Raw genomic sequence first — 16,285 nt, forward strand, 5'->3', positions numbered from 1 at the left:
TCACGTAGAAACACGAGTTGGGAAGAAATGCTGTACGTGAGGTCTTTCCGTTGAGCGAGGCAGCTGGTCTTGCTTGTGGATCTTTGGGGTACGAGCCTGACGCCGAGCAGCTCGTTTTTCATTTGACGTGCCTGGAGTTGTTTTCAAAGGGATGGAAGAGAAGCTTATGAAATAGGATAGGTTACCGAGTCTTCCTAAAACGCTCACGACAGTTACGTAGAAAGCCGAAGCGAAGGACGAGGGAATAAAGTTCTGTGCTTCCTAAGTAAATACGGTACGCTTAAAAGTGATCTCCGTGCAGGGTCCTAGTTGTTTCTGTTTTTAAAATCAGAAAGAAGTTTAAGAAGTCTCAGCGGTTAGTCGTGTGGGAAATAAATGGCTCTTCCGCAAAAAATTCCACGTCAGCGAGGCTCTTTGAACGATTCTTCTCGCAATCGATTCCGACTACAGCCAGTTCATGGTTTAATGTCGAGGTGTGTGCTCGCTCTCCTCTAAAGCAGTATTTCGTTTGCATTTCAGTCCTGTGGGTCATGACAAATTTGGGAAGAACCCGAAGGAAACTTTTCATCCTGGGACACAGAAGGTAGGAGGTGAGTTGTTTTGGGGGTTTTTTTTTTTTGTTTGTTTTGTTTCTGTTTGGTTTTTTTTTTTTGGTTGGTCGGTTGTGGCTTTTTATTCTTCTCTGGAAAAATAAGTCGTTACGTAGAAATGCTAGCGGTTTGTTTCTTTCTGTAGCAGGATAATAAGGAGGAGTAGAGTTACAGGTAGAGAATCGGCTGTCTTTATCAGTTGAAGTGGCTACTTTGAAATTAAAACAAATACAGGAGCACATTAACGGGGGGTTTTGCGCTGTGTCTTCGGTACCGGTGTGCTAAAGATGTTGTTTTGTTTACCGGATTCATTGGCTGTCGAAGAGCGAGAGGTAAATGTAAACTTTTCACTCCTAGCACTCACTCGGTGACGTGTACCGACTGAGGTATCAATTGCTTATTGCAGTGAAAAACTGCGGCGTTTCTGTGCAGCGTCTGAGATCGAAAATCATTTCAGGCACTGGCATAACCTATCGTACTAATAGATGACCAGCTTTAGTAACGTCATCAAAAAATCGTAATCTGTGATGGAAAGCAGAGTCTGAGGCGTCTGCTACTTGAGCATGTAACGGAGCTGGTACGAAGCGTATGTTGCCGTGCGTAGGTCGTGTACAAAAGATGTATCTAACAGTCCTTAGAGGAAACCTTATTTGAGGTCTTTTGTTTGATTGTCTGTTTGTCCTGTAGTTTTTGGTTTTCTTTCTCCGGGACCTGTGAATTTTGAATGTGGAGTCCTGCATGCTAAGGATGGGCAGCTTACAGACGAGGAAACGTTCGGCGCCGGTGAGTTTTTCACCTTTGTCTCGGCTGAGGGTTGCCTAAGGTGTTGAGCTTCACTGCGAGTACAAACATGCACGGTCCTGACCCTCTTAGGCTTGGTCTTGGGAGCCTTGAAGGCTTGTATACCAATCGAATCGTTACACTGAATAAACTGTTCCTTTTTTTTCTAGCGGGCGTTCCCAGAATGAAGCGGTGTGGAGCTGAAGGGGACTACGATTTCAAGGTTGACGGAGCCATTTGGACCGAGTCTTGAAGATCTCTTCGGTGTTTGTTCAAGGAAACTTAGTCTCGAGACAGTCCTCTGGCTCGCTGGCGAAACGGTAGGAAACTGCTTTGTTGATCCTGACGGTGCAGTCTGTTGGAAAGTAAAGATTCCTTGAGAGATCAGAACCACGTCCGTTGTTTCTCTGATTTAAAGGTGAACAGGCCTGTGTCGTTCAAGGAAAGACTCAGCGTTGGTTTTGTTTCTCTGAAACACAAAGTGCCCCATCTAAAGTGATTACAGAGTCTGAGTTGATTTTTCAAAAGCAGAGACTTGTGCCGTTTGCAAACCGCCTGTCGCACTGCTCAAAGACAAAAGACGTTCACCCGAGAAAGTTTTTGGAAACGAATGCCAAATAGACGTGGGGAAAGAGCTGGAGAGGTTTCTGTCTTGTCTGTCGAATTACCTTCTCTTTAGTGCCCTTACATTTGACAAGAAAAGGTTTCATTGCCTCTTTTATCGTGAAGACAATGTTGCTGGTGTTTTTATAAGGAAAAAAAAAAAAAAAAGTGTATGCCTGGTCTCTCGAGTGATTCTTTTGTTTTTTCTTTTTTTTTTTTTTTTTTTTTTTTTTTCTCTTTTTCTCTAGACTGGTGGAATTGAATATGTTCACTGGAAGAAGTTGATCCAGCGAGATGTGAAGCCGGGCGACTTGCTAAGGGGCCGTGGGCAGAGTTCCCTTCTCGCTTCCATTCGTCTAATAAAGGGTGCAGTCTGTTAGGTAGACTGGCTGCAGTACCCAAATTTTTTCGCCAGGCGGCAGCAGCGTGGCCGCCCTGCAGAGTAAGGGCAGCGCATGCGCAGACGGGGCTTGAAGCCAAAGGGGGCGTGGTCTGGGGGAGTAGTCGCGTGGTGATGACGCAATTCCGCTTCTGCGCATGCGCAGAAGAGGTACTGGCAAAACTAAGGGCAGCGCATGCGCAGTGCCGGCTTGAAGCCAAAGGGGGCGTGGTCTCCGGCGGCGTCGCATGCGTATGACGCAATTCCGCTTTCGCGCATGCGCAGAAGAGGTACTGGCAAAACTAAGGGCAGCGCATGCGCAGTGCCGGCTTGAAGCCAAAGGGGGCGTGGTCTCCGGCGACGTCGCATGCGTATGACGCAATTCCGCTTTTGCGCGTGCGCGGAAACGGCTTGCCCCCTAGGGGCGGGGCTTCGGCCTCGCACGTACGGGTTACGCAGACGGCCCCGGAAGTGGGGTTCATTTCCAGCCCGCGCGGCGCGCCGCCGCGCCCGTGGCGGTGCGGAGCCTTCGCCGGCAGCCTGGAAGACTTTCGGGCCGGGACGTGCGGCGGCGCGCTGGGTGAGCGCTCGGCCTGAGGGCGGGCGGGCGGGCGGGCGGGGGCCGGCGGGCAGCGGCCGAAGCGGGGGGGGCGGGGCGGGGGATGCGGCGGGCCGGCGCTCGGCCGCGGCGGGGAGCCCCTGGTGCCGGCGGCGGGCGGGCTGAGGCGGGCGGCCCGGCCCGGCCCGGGACCGGCGGGGCTGCCGGCCGTTCTCGTCTCCCCGGCAGCGACGGTGGTCAGCGGGCTCCTCACGGTGCTGCCTATTTTGGGCTGGGTTTTTTTTTTTTTTTTTTTTTTTTTTGTCTCTCGGGGCTGCGCCGCTACCTCAGCGAGGAGGCGAGGAGCGGCGGCGGGGCGGCCCCGGTGCTCGCCGCTTGTGGCGGCCTGGCGGGGCCCGGGAGAGGGAGGGGTCGGCCCGCGGCGACCTGCCGCCCCCCCCCCCCCCCCCCGCCGCCTCTGGGCTGCCCGGGCAGCCGCCGCAGCTCTGCGCGGGGCTTTGTCTTTCCCCCAGCCGCCGGCCTGAGCCGCGGCAGCGGGCTGGGACTGGAAGCGCCCTGCAAGTCTGACGGGGGTATCGCTGCCGTGCATGTGGTCTGCCTGTCTACCGATCGTTCCTGCCTCTTGTTCTGCTGGGGTAATTCCTTTGGGTAACGCGTCGGGCTCCGAATGGAGTGCATCCTGACTTCCTCCTGACCCCTGCGAGACGTTACCGGTGTTTGCCTTCCTCGTGTTTCACAGGGCCTCGGCTGTCGCGTGCGGAGAAGCTGTCAGCCTTGTCAGAAGAGAGCGTGTAGCCAGCAAGCGCGTCGTGGTGCTTCGGGACCAAGCTGATACCGCAGGCGTCCCTCTTTTGTTTGCGAAAAGGGATCGCGAGGAAACGTGCCGGTCTCGGAGGGGGAAGAGGTAGGAGGCAGCTTTCAACCGCTTTTAGGCTTAACTCCTGTGTTCCTGAGAACGGTTCTGGGCTTTGAGGGGTTTGCTTTTGGCTTTTTGCCTTAAGCTCGTCCTCCGTCACCGCTGTCGGCGTGCGCCGAGCCGCTGCTTAGGGAGCGGTGGCGGTACAGGCTGTGTGCGTGCCGACCGTCCTCGAGGCTGTAGCTGTATCCTACCCTAAAAAAAGCTCTCCGTAATACCCTGCTTCCGTTAGGACGCAATTTTCTCGAGTTCCCCCCCCACCACCACCTCAGGGTGATTTTCCCACACGCCTGCAGGCAGCAGGACTAACGTCATCTCCTTTTGCCCGCCTGGGCTCGGACTAAAATCCCTTCCCTGGCTGTTCTTTAGCTTGTACAGCCTTTGAGCCTTCCCTCGGGCCTGGCTGATGGTCCTTTGCCATTTCACCCCGTTCACAGCCAGCGTGAGTTTCGGTACCGACTATGTCAACGAATTTCAGCTGCACGACAAACCTGCTTTTTTGTCAATTAAATTAATCTCAGCCTTTTAATTGCTTTCGAAGGGAACTACGGGAGATCCTGTCGGCGTGGTGGCCTAGCGTAAGCGATGATGGAGAGGCGCATCGGATGTGACCTCCGTGTCAGCTCGGTGTGCCTCAGACAGACTGCATTTGGCACTCCGTGGCGTGCTGCGCAGCTCCAGAAATTCACGGTAGGGGAAAAAAAAGGGGCGAAAATGACAGTCACGTAGAAACACGAGTTGGGAAGAAATGCTGTACGTGAGGTCTTTCCGTTGAGCGAGGCAGCTGGTCTTGCTTGTGGATCTTTGGGGTACGAGCCTGACGCCGAGCAGCTCGTTTTTCATTTGACGTGCCTGGAGTTGTTTTCAAAGGGATGGAAGAGAAGCTTATGAAATAGGATAGGTTACCGAGTCTTCCTAAAACGCTCACGACAGTTACGTAGAAAGCCGAAGCGAAGGACGAGGGAATAAAGTTCTGTGCTTCCTAAGTAAATACGGTACGCTTAAAAGTGATCTCCGTGCAGGGTCCTAGTTGTTTCTGTTTTTAAAATCAGAAAGAAGTTTAAGAAGTCTCAGCGGTTAGTCGTGTGGGAAATAAATGGCTCTTCCGCAAAAAATTCCACGTCAGCGAGGCTCTTTGAACGATTCTTCTCGCAATCGATTCCGACTACAGCCAGTTCATGGTTTAATGTCGAGGTGTGTGCTCGCTCTCCTCTAAAGCAGTATTTCGTTTGCATTTCAGTCCTGTGGGTCATGACAAATTTGGGAAGAACCCGAAGGAAACTTTTCATCCTGGGACACAGAAGGTAGGAGGTGAGTTGTTTTGGGGGTTTTTTTTTTTTGTTTGTTTTGTTTCTGTTTGGTTTTTTTTTTTTGGTTGGTCGGTTGTGGCTTTTTATTCTTCTCTGGAAAAATAAGTCGTTACGTAGAAATGCTAGCGGTTTGTTTCTTTCTGTAGCAGGATAATAAGGAGGAGTAGAGTTACAGGTAGAGAATCGGCTGTCTTTATCAGTTGAAGTGGCTACTTTGAAATTAAAACAAATACAGGAGCACATTAACGGGGGGTTTTGCGCTGTGTCTTCGGTACCGGTGTGCTAAAGATGTTGTTTTGTTTACCGGATTCATTGGCTGTCGAAGAGCGAGAGGTAAATGTAAACTTTTCACTCCTAGCACTCACTCGGTGACGTGTACCGACTGAGGTATCAATTGCTTATTGCAGTGAAAAACTGCGGCGTTTCTGTGCAGCGTCTGAGATCGAAAATCATTTCAGGCACTGGCATAACCTATCGTACTAATAGATGACCAGCTTTAGTAACGTCATCAAAAAATCGTAATCTGTGATGGAAAGCAGAGTCTGAGGCGTCTGCTACTTGAGCATGTAACGGAGCTGGTACGAAGCGTATGTTGCCGTGCGTAGGTCGTGTACAAAAGATGTATCTAACAGTCCTTAGAGGAAACCTTATTTGAGGTCTTTTGTTTGATTGTCTGTTTGTCCTGTAGTTTTTGGTTTTCTTTCTCCGGGACCTGTGAATTTTGAATGTGGAGTCCTGCATGCTAAGGATGGGCAGCTTACAGACGAGGAAACGTTCGGCGCCGGTGAGTTTTTCACCTTTGTCTCGGCTGAGGGTTGCCTAAGGTGTTGAGCTTCACTGCGAGTACAAACATGCACGGTCCTGACCCTCTTAGGCTTGGTCTTGGGAGCCTTGAAGGCTTGTATACCAATCGAATCGTTACACTGAATAAACTGTTCCTTTTTTTTCTAGCGGGCGTTCCCAGAATGAAGCGGTGTGGAGCTGAAGGGGACTACGATTTCAAGGTTGACGGAGCCATTTGGACCGAGTCTTGAAGATCTCTTCGGTGTTTGTTCAAGGAAACTTAGTCTCGAGACAGTCCTCTGGCTCGCTGGCGAAACGGTAGGAAACTGCTTTGTTGATCCTGACGGTGCAGTCTGTTGGAAAGTAAAGATTCCTTGAGAGATCAGAACCACGTCCGTTGTTTCTCTGATTTAAAGGTGAACAGGCCTGTGTCGTTCAAGGAAAGACTCAGCGTTGGTTTTGTTTCTCTGAAACACAAAGTGCCCCATCTAAAGTGATTACAGAGTCTGAGTTGATTTTTCAAAAGCAGAGACTTGTGCCGTTTGCAAACCGCCTGTCGCACTGCTCAAAGACAAAAGACGTTCACCCGAGAAAGTTTTTGGAAACGAATGCCAAATAGACGTGGGGAAAGAGCTGGAGAGGTTTCTGTCTTGTCTGTCGAATTACCTTCTCTTTAGTGCCCTTACATTTGACAAGAAAAGGTTTCATTGCCTCTTTTATCGTGAAGACAATGTTGCTGGTGTTTTTATAAGGAAAAAAAAAAAAAAAAGTGTATGCCTGGTCTCTCGAGTGATTCTTTTGTTTTTTCTTTTTTTTCTTTTTTTTTTTTTTTTTTTCTCTTTTTCTCTAGACTGGTGGAATTGAATATGTTCACTGGAAGAAGTTGATCCAGCGAGATGTGAAGCCGGGCGACTTGCTAAGGGGCCGTGGGCAGAGTTCCCTTCTCGCTTCCATTCGTCTAATAAAGGGTGCAGTCTGTTAGGTAGACTGGCTGCAGTACCCAAATTTTTTCGCCAGGCGGCAGCAGCGTGGCCGCCCTGCAGAGTAAGGGCAGCGCATGCGCAGACGGGGCTTGAAGCCAAAGGGGGCGTGGTCTGGGGGAGTAGTCGCGTGGTGATGACGCAATTCCGCTTCTGCGCATGCGCAGAAGAGGTACTGGCAAAACTAAGGGCAGCGCATGCGCAGTGCCGGCTTGAAGCCAAAGGGGGCGTGGTCTCCGGCGGCGTCGCATGCGTATGACGCAATTCCGCTTTCGCGCATGCGCAGAAGAGGTACTGGCAAAACTAAGGGCAGCGCATGCGCAGTGCCGGCTTGAAGCCAAAGGGGGCGTGGTCTCCGGCGACGTCGCATGCGTATGACGCAATTCCGCTTTTGCGCGTGCGCGGAAACGGCTTGCCCCCTAGGGGCGGGGCTTCGGCCTCGCACGTACGGGTTACGCAGACGGCCCCGGAAGTGGGGTTCATTTCCAGCCCGCGCGGCGCGCCGCCGCGCCCGTGGCGGTGCGGAGCCTTCGCCGGCAGCCTGGAAGACTTTCGGGCCGGGACGTGCGGCGGCGCGCTGGGTGAGCGCTCGGCCTGAGGGCGGGCGGGCGGGCGGGCGGGGGCCGGCGGGCAGCGGCCGAAGCGGGGGGGGCGGGGCGGGGGATGCGGCGGGCCGGCGCTCGGCCGCGGCGGGGAGCGCCTGGTGCCGGCGGCGGGCGGGCTGAGGCGGGCGGCCCGGCCCGGCCCGGGACCGGCGGGGCTGCCGGCCGTTCTCGTCTCCCCGGCAGCGACGGTGGTCAGCGGGCTCCTCACGGTGCTGCCTATTTTGGGCTGGGTTTTTTTTTTTTTTTTTTTTTTTTTTTGTCTCTCGGGGCTGCGCCGCTACCTCAGCGAGGAGGCGAGGAGCGGCGGCGGGGCGGCCCCGGTGCTCGCCGCTTGTGGCGGCCTGGCGGGGCCCGGGAGAGGGAGGGGTCGGCCCGCGGCGACCTGCCGCCCCCCCCCCCCCCCCCCGCCGCCTCTGGGCTGCCCGGGCAGCCGCCGCAGCTCTGCGCGGGGCTTTGTCTTTCCCCCAGCCGCCGGCCTGAGCCGCGGCAGCGGGCTGGGACTGGAAGCGCCCTGCAAGTCTGACGGGGGTATCGCTGCCGTGCATGTGGTCTGCCTGTCTACCGATCGTTCCTGCCTCTTGTTCTGCTGGGGTAATTCCTTTGGGTAACGCGTCGGGCTCCGAATGGAGTGCATCCTGACTTCCTCCTGACCCCTGCGAGACGTTACCGGTGTTTGCCTTCCTCGTGTTTCACAGGGCCTCGGCTGTCGCGTGCGGAGAAGCTGTCAGCCTTGTCAGAAGAGAGCGTGTAGCCAGCAAGCGCGTCGTGGTGCTTCGGGACCAAGCTGATACCGCAGGCGTCCGTCTTTTGTTTGCGAAAAGGGATCGCGAGGAAACGTGCCGGTCTCGGAGGGGGAAGAGGTAGGAGGCAGCTTTCAACCGCTTTTAGGCTTAACTCCTGTGTTCCTGAGAACGGTTCTGGGCTTTGAGGGGTTTGCTTTTGGCTTTTTGCCTTAAGCTCGTCCTCCGTCACCGCTGTCGGCGTGCGCCGAGCCGCTGCTTAGGGAGCGGTGGCGGTACAGGCTGTGTGCGTGCCGACCGTCCTCGAGGCTGTAGCTGTATCCTACCCTAAAAAAAGCTCTCCGTAATACCCTGCTTCCGTTAGGACGCAATTTTCTCGAGTTCCCCCCCCACCACCACCTCAGGGTGATTTTCCCACACGCCTGCAGGCAGCAGGACTAACGTCATCTCCTTTTGCCCGCCTGGGCTCGGACTAAAATCCCTTCCCTGGCTGTTCTTTAGCTTGTACAGCCTTTGAGCCTTCCCTCGGGCCTGGCTGATGGTCCTTTGCCATTTCACCCCGTTCACAGCCAGCGTGAGTTTCGGTACCGACTATGTCAACGAATTTCAGCTGCACGACAAACCTGCTTTTTTGTCAATTAAATTAATCTCAGCCTTTTAATTGCTTTCGAAGGGAACTACGGGAGATCCTGTCGGCGTGGTGGCCTAGCGTAAGCGATGATGGAGAGGCGCATCGGATGTGACCTCCGTGTCAGCTCGGTGTGCCTCAGACAGACTGCATTTGGCACTCCGTGGCGTGCTGCGCAGCTCCAGAAATTCACGGTAGGGGAAAAAAAAGGGGCGAAAATGACAGTCACGTAGAAACACGAGTTGGGAAGAAATGCTGTACGTGAGGTCTTTCCGTTGAGCGAGGCAGCTGGTCTTGCTTGTGGATCTTTGGGGTACGAGCCTGACGCCGAGCAGCTCGTTTTTCATTTGACGTGCCTGGAGTTGTTTTCAAAGGGATGGAAGAGAAGCTTATGAAATAGGATAGGTTACCGAGTCTTCCTAAAACGCTCACGACAGTTACGTAGAAAGCCGAAGCGAAGGACGAGGGAATAAAGTTCTGTGCTTCCTAAGTAAATACGGTACGCTTAAAAGTGATCTCCGTGCAGGGTCCTAGTTGTTTCTGTTTTTAAAATCAGAAAGAAGTTTAAGAAGTCTCAGCGGTTAGTCGTGTGGGAAATAAATGGCTCTTCCGCAAAAAATTCCACGTCAGCGAGGCTCTTTGAACGATTCTTCTCGCAATCGATTCCGACTACAGCCAGTTCATGGTTTAATGTCGAGGTGTGTGCTCGCTCTCCTCTAAAGCAGTATTTCGTTTGCATTTCAGTCCTGTGGGTCATGACAAATTTGGGAAGAACCCGAAGGAAACTTTTCGTCCTGGGACACAGAAGGTAGGAGGTGAGTTGTTTTGGGGGTTTTTTTTTTTTGTTTGTTTTGTTTCTGTTTGGTTTTTTTTTTTTGGTTGGTCGGTTGTGGCTTTTTATTCTTCTCTGGAAAAATAAGTCGTTACGTAGAAATGCTAGCGGTTTGTTTCTTTCTGTAGCAGGATAATAAGGAGGAGTAGAGTTACAGGTAGAGAATCGGCTGTCTTTATCAGTTGAAGTGGCTACTTTGAAATTAAAACAAATACAGGAGCACATTAACGGGGGGTTTTGCGCTGTGTCTTCGGTACCGGTGTGCTAAAGATGTTGTTTTGTTTACCGGATTCATTGGCTGTCGAAGAGCGAGAGGTAAATGTAAACTTTTCACTCCTAGCACTCACTCGGTGACGTGTACCGACTGAGGTATCAATTGCTTATTGCAGTGAAAAACTGCGGCGTTTCTGTGCAGCGTCTGAGATCGAAAATCATTTCAGGCACTGGCATAACCTATCGTACTAATAGATGACCAGCTTTAGTAACGTCATCAAAAAATCGTAATCTGTGATGGAAAGCAGAGTCTGAGGCGTCTGCTACTTGAGCATGTAACGGAGCTGGTACGAAGCGTATGTTGCCGTGCGTAGGTCGTGTACAAAAGATGTATCTAACAGTCCTTAGAGGAAACCTTATTTGAGGTCTTTTGTTTGATTGTCTGTTTGTCCTGTAGTTTTTGGTTTTCTTTCTCCGGGACCTGTGAATTTTGAATGTGGAGTCCTGCATGCTAAGGATGGGCAGCTTACAGACGAGGAAACGTTCGGCGCCGGTGAGTTTTTCACCTTTGTCTCGGCTGAGGGTTGCCTAAGGTGTTGAGCTTCACTGCGAGTACAAACATGCACGGTCCTGACCCTCTTAGGCTTGGTCTTGGGAGCCTTGAAGGCTTGTATACCAATCGAATCGTTACACTGAATAAACTGTTCCTTTTTTTTCTAGCGGGCGTTCCCAGAATGAAGCGGTGTGGAGCTGAAGGGGACTACGATTTCAAGGTTGACGGAGCCATTTGGACCGAGTCTTGAAGATCTCTTCGGTGTTTGTTCAAGGAAACTTAGTCTCGAGACAGTCCTCTGGCTCGCTGGCGAAACGGTAGGAAACTGCTTTGTTGATCCTGACGGTGCAGTCTGTTGGAAAGTAAAGATTCCTTGAGAGATCAGAACCACGTCCGTTGTTTCTCTGATTTAAAGGTGAACAGGCCTGTGTCGTTCAAGGAAAGACTCAGCGTTGGTTTTGTTTCTCTGAAACACAAAGTGCCCCATCTAAAGTGATTACAGAGTCTGAGTTGATTTTTCAAAAGCAGAGACTTGTGCCGTTTGCAAACCGCCTGTCGCACTGCTCAAAGACAAAAGACGTTCACCCGAGAAAGTTTTTGGAAACGAATGCCAAATAGACGTGGGGAAAGAGCTGGAGAGGTTTCTGTCTTGTCTGTCGAATTACCTTCTCTTTAGTGCCCTTACATTTGACAAGAAAAGGTTTCATTGCCTCTTTTATCGTGAAGACAATGTTGCTGGTGTTTTTATAAGGAAAAAAAAAAAAAAAAGTGTATGCCTGGTCTCTCGAGTGATTCTTTTGTTTTTTCTTTTTTTTTTTTTTTTTTTTTTTTTTTCTCTTTTTCTCTAGACTGGTGGAATTGAATATGTTCACTGGAAGAAGTTGATCCAGCGAGATGTGAAGCCGGGCGACTTGCTAAGGGGCCGTGGGCAGAGTTCCCTTCTCGCTTCCATTCGTCTAATAAAGGGTGCAGTCTGTTAGGTAGACTGGCTGCAGTACCCAAATTTTTTCGCCAGGCGGCAGCAGCGTGGCCGCCCTGCAGAGTAAGGGCAGCGCATGCGCAGACGGGGCTTGAAGCCAAAGGGGGCGTGGTCTGGGGGAGTAGTCGCGTGGTGATGACGCAATTCCGCTTCTGCGCATGCGCAGAAGAGGTACTGGCAAAACTAAGGGCAGCGCATGCGCAGTGCCGGCTTGAAGCCAAAGGGGGCGTGGTCTCCGGCGGCGTCGCATGCGTATGACGCAATTCCGCTTTCGCGCATGCGCAGAAGAGGTACTGGCAAAACTAAGGGCAGCGCATGCGCAGTGCCGGCTTGAAGCCAAAGGGGGCGTGGTCTCCGGCGACGTCGCATGCGTATGACGCAATTCCGCTTTTGCGCGTGCGCGGAAACGGCTTGCCCCCTAGGGGCGGGGCTTCGGCCTCGCACGTACGGGTTACGCAGACGGCCCCGGAAGTGGGGTTCATTTCCAGCCCGCGCGGCGCGCCGCCGCGCCCGTGGCGGTGCGGAGCCTTCGCCGGCAGCCTGGAAGACTTTCGGGCCGGGACGTGCGGCGGCGCGCTGGGTGAGCGCTCGGCCTGAGGGCGGGCGGGCGGGCGGGCGGGGGCCGGCGGGCAGCGGCCGAAGCGGGGGGGGCGGGGCGGGGGATGCGGCGGGCCGGCGCTCGGCCGCGGCGGGGAGCGCCTGGTGCCGGCGGCGGGCGGGCTGAGGCGGGCGGCCCGGCCCGGCCCGGGACCGGCGGGGCTGCCGGCCGTTCTCGTCTCCCCGGCAGCGACGGTGGTCAGCGGGCTCCTCACGGTGCTGCCTATTTTGGGCTGGGTTTTTTTTTTTTTTTTTTTTTTTTTTTGTCTCTCGGGGCTGCGCCGCTACCTCAGCGAGGAGGCGAGGAGCGGCGGCGGGGCGGCCCCGGTGCTCGCCGCTTGTGGCGGCCTGGCGGGGCCCGGGAGAGGGAGGGGTCGGCCCGCGGCGACCTGCCGCCCCCCCCCCCCCCCCCCGCCGCCTCTGGGCTGCCCGGGCAGCCGCCGCAGCTCTGCGCGGGGCTTTGTCTTTCCCCCAGCCGCCGGCCTGAGCCGCGGCAGCGGGCTGGGACTGGAAGCGCCCTGCAAGTCTGACGGGGGTATCGCTGCCGTGCATGTGGTCTGCCTGTCTACCGATCGTTCCTGCCTCTTGTTCTGCTGGGGTAATTCCTTTGGGTAACGCGTCGGGCTCCGAATGGAGTGCATCCTGACTTCCTCCTGACCCCTGCGAGACGTTACCGGTGTTTGCCTTCCTCGTGTTTCACAGGGCCTCGGCTGTCGCGTGCGGAGAAGCTGTCAGCCTTGTCAGAAGAGAGCGTGTAGCCAGCAAGCGCGTCGTGGTGCTTCGGGACCAAGCTGATACCGCAGGCGTCCCTCTTTTGTTTGCGAAAAGGGATCGCGAGGAAACGTGCCGGTCTCGGAGGGGGAAGAGGTAGGAGGCAGCTTTCAACCGCTTTTAGGCTTAACTCCTGTGTTCCTGAGAACGGTTCTGGGCTTTGAGGGGTTTGCTTTTGGCTTTTTGCCTTAAGCTCGTCCTCCGTCACCGCTGTCGGCGTGCGCCGAGCCGCTGCTTAGGGAGCGGTGGCGGTACAGGCTGTGTGCGTGCCGACCGTCCTCGAGGCTGTAGCTGTATCCTACCCTAAAAAAAGCTCTCCGTAATACCCTGCTTCCGTTAGGACGCAATTTTCTCGAGTTCCCCCCCCACCACCACCTCAGGGTGATTTTCCCACACGCCTGCAGGCAGCAGGACTAACGTCATCTCCTTTTGCCCGCCTGGGCTCGGACTAAAATCCCTTCCCTGGCTGTTCTTTAGCTTGTACAGCCTTTGAGCCTTCCCTCGGGCCTGGCTGATGGTCCTTTGCCATTTCACCCCGTTCACAGCCAGCGTGAGTTTCGGTACCGACTATGTCAACGAATTTCAGCTGCACGACAAACCTGCTTTTTTGTCAATTAAATTAATCTCAGCCTTTTAATTGCTTTCGAAGGGAACTACGGGAGATCCTGTCGGCGTGGTGGCCTAGCGTAAGCGATGATGGAGAGGCGCATCGGATGTGACCTCCGTGTCAGCTCGGTGTGCCTCAGACAGACTGCATTTGGCACTCCGTGGCGTGCTGCGCAGCTCCAGAAATTCACGGTAGGGGAAAAAAAAGGGGCGAAAATGACAGTCACGTAGAAACACGAGTTGGGAAGAAATGCTGTACGTGAGGTCTTTCCGTTGAGCGAGGCAGCTGGTCTTGCTTGTGGATCTTTGGGGTACGAGCCTGACGCCGAGCAGCTCGTTTTTCATTTGACGTGCCTGGAGTTGTTTTCAAAGGGATGGAAGAGAAGCTTATGAAATAGGATAGGTTACCGAGTCTTCCTAAAACGCTCACGACAGTTACGTAGAAAGCCGAAGCGAAGGACGAGGGAATAAAGTTCTGTGCTTCCTAAGTAAATACGGTACGCTTAAAAGTGATCTCCGTGCAGGGTCCTAGTTGTTTCTGTTTTTAAAATCAGAAAGAAGTTTAAGAAGTCTCAGCGGTTAGTCGTGTGGGAAATAAATGGCTCTTCCGCAAAAAATTCCACGTCAGCGAGGCTCTTTGAACGATTCTTCTCGCAATCGATTCCGACTACAGCCAGTTCATGGTTTAATGTCGAGGTGTGTGCTCGCTCTCCTCTAAAGCAGTATTTCGTTTGCATTTCAGTCCTGTGGGTCATGACAAATTTGGGAAGAACCCGAAGGAAACTTTTCGTCCTGGGACACAGAAGGTAGGAGGTGAGTTGTTTTGGGGGTTTTTTTTTTTTGTTTGTTTTGTTTCTGTTTGGTTTTTTTTTTTTGGTTGGTCGGTTGTGGCTTTTTATTCTTCTCTGGAAAAATAAGTCGTTACGTAGAAATGCTAGCGGTTTGTTTCTTTCTGTAGCAGGATAATAAGGAGGAGTAGAGTTACAGGTAGAGAATCGGCTGTCTTTATCAGTTGAAGTGGCTACTTTGAAATTAAAACAAATACAGGAGCACATTAACGGGGGGTTTTGCGCTGTGTCTTCGGTACCGGTGTGCTAAAGATGTTGTTTTGTTTACCGGATTCATTGGCTGTCGAAGAGCGAGAGGTAAATGTAAACTTTTCACTCCTAGCACTCACTCGGTGACGTGTACCGACTGAGGTATCAATTGCTTATTGCAGTGAAAAACTGCGGCGTTTCTGTGCAGCGTCTGAGATCGAAAATCATTTCAGGCACTGGCATAACCTATCGTACTAATAGATGACCAGCTTTAGTAACGTCATCAAAAAATCGTAATCTGTGATGGAAAGCAGAGTCTGAGGCGTCTGCTACTTGAGCATGTAACGGAGCTGGTACGAAGCGTATGTTGCCGTGCGTAGGTCGTGTACAAAAGATGTATCTAACAGTCCTTAGAGGAAACCTTATTTGAGGTCTTTTGTTTGATTGTCTGTTTGTCCTGTAGTTTTTGGTTTTCTTTCTCCGGGACCTGTGAATTTTGAATGTGGAGTCCTGCATGCTAAGGATGGGCAGCTTACAGACGAGGAAACGTTCGGCGCCGGTGAGTTTTTCACCTTTGTCTCGGCTGAGGGTTGCCTAAGGTGTTGAGCTTCACTGCGAGTACAAACATGCACGGTCCTGACCCTCTTAGGCTTGGTCTTGGGAGCCTTGAAGGCTTGTATACCAATCGAATCGTTACACTGAATAAACTGTTCCTTTTTTTTCTAGCGGGCGTTCCCAGAATGAAGCGGTGTGGAGCTGAAGGGGACTACGATTTCAAGGTTGACGGAGCCATTTGGACCGAGTCTTGAAGATCTCTTCGGTGTTTGTTCAAGGAAACTTAGTCTCGAGACAGTCCTCTGGCTCGCTGGCGAAACGGTAGGAAACTGCTTTGTTGATCCTGACGGTGCAGTCTGTTGGAAAGTAAAGATTCCTTGAGAGATCAGAACCACGTCCGTTGTTTCTCTGATTTAAAGGTGAACAGGCCTGTGTCGTTCAAGGAAAGACTCAGCGTTGGTTTTGTTTCTCTGAAACACAAAGTGCCCCATCTAAAGTGATTACAGAGTCTGAGTTGATTTTTCAAAAGCAGAGACTTGTGCCGTTTGCAAACCGCCTGTCGCACTGCTCAAAGACAAAAGACGTTCACCCGAGAAAGTTTTTGGAAACGAATGCCAAATAGACGTGGGGAAAGAGCTGGAGAGGTTTCTGTCTTGTCTGTCGAATTACCTTCTCTTTAGTGCCCTTACATTTGACAAGAAAAGGTTTCATTGCCTCTTTTATCGTGAAGACAATGTTGCTGGTGTTTTTATAAGGAAAAAAAAAAAAAAAAGTGTATGCCTGGTCTCTCGAGTGATTCTTTTGTTTTTTCTTTTTTTTTTTTTTTTTTTTTTTTTTTCTCTTTTTCTCTAGACTGGTGGAATTGAATATGTTCACTGGAAGAAGTTGATCCAGCGAGATGTGAAGCCGGGCGACTTGCTAAGGGGCCGTGGGCAGAGTTCCCTTCTCGCTTCCATTCGTCTAATAAAGGGTGCAGTCTGTTAGGTAGACTGGCTGCAGTACCCAAATTTTTTCGCCAGGCGGCAGCAGCGTGGCCGCCCTGCAGAGTAAGGGCAGCGCATGCGCAGACGGGGCTTGAAGCCAAAGGGGGCGTGGTCTGGGGGAGTAGTCGCGTGGTGATGACGCAATTCCGCTTCTGCGCATGCGCAGAAGAGGTACTGGCAAAACTAAGGGCAGCGCATGCGCAGTGCCGGCTTGAAGCCAAAGGGGGCGTGGTCTCCGGCGGCGTCGCATGCGTATGACGCAATTCCGCTTTCGCGCATGCGCAGA

The sequence above is a fragment of the Falco punctatus genome (assembly GCF_963210335.1).
Source record: "Falco punctatus genome assembly, chromosome: 10".
Taxonomy (NCBI): Eukaryota; Metazoa; Chordata; class Aves; order Falconiformes; family Falconidae; genus Falco; species Falco punctatus.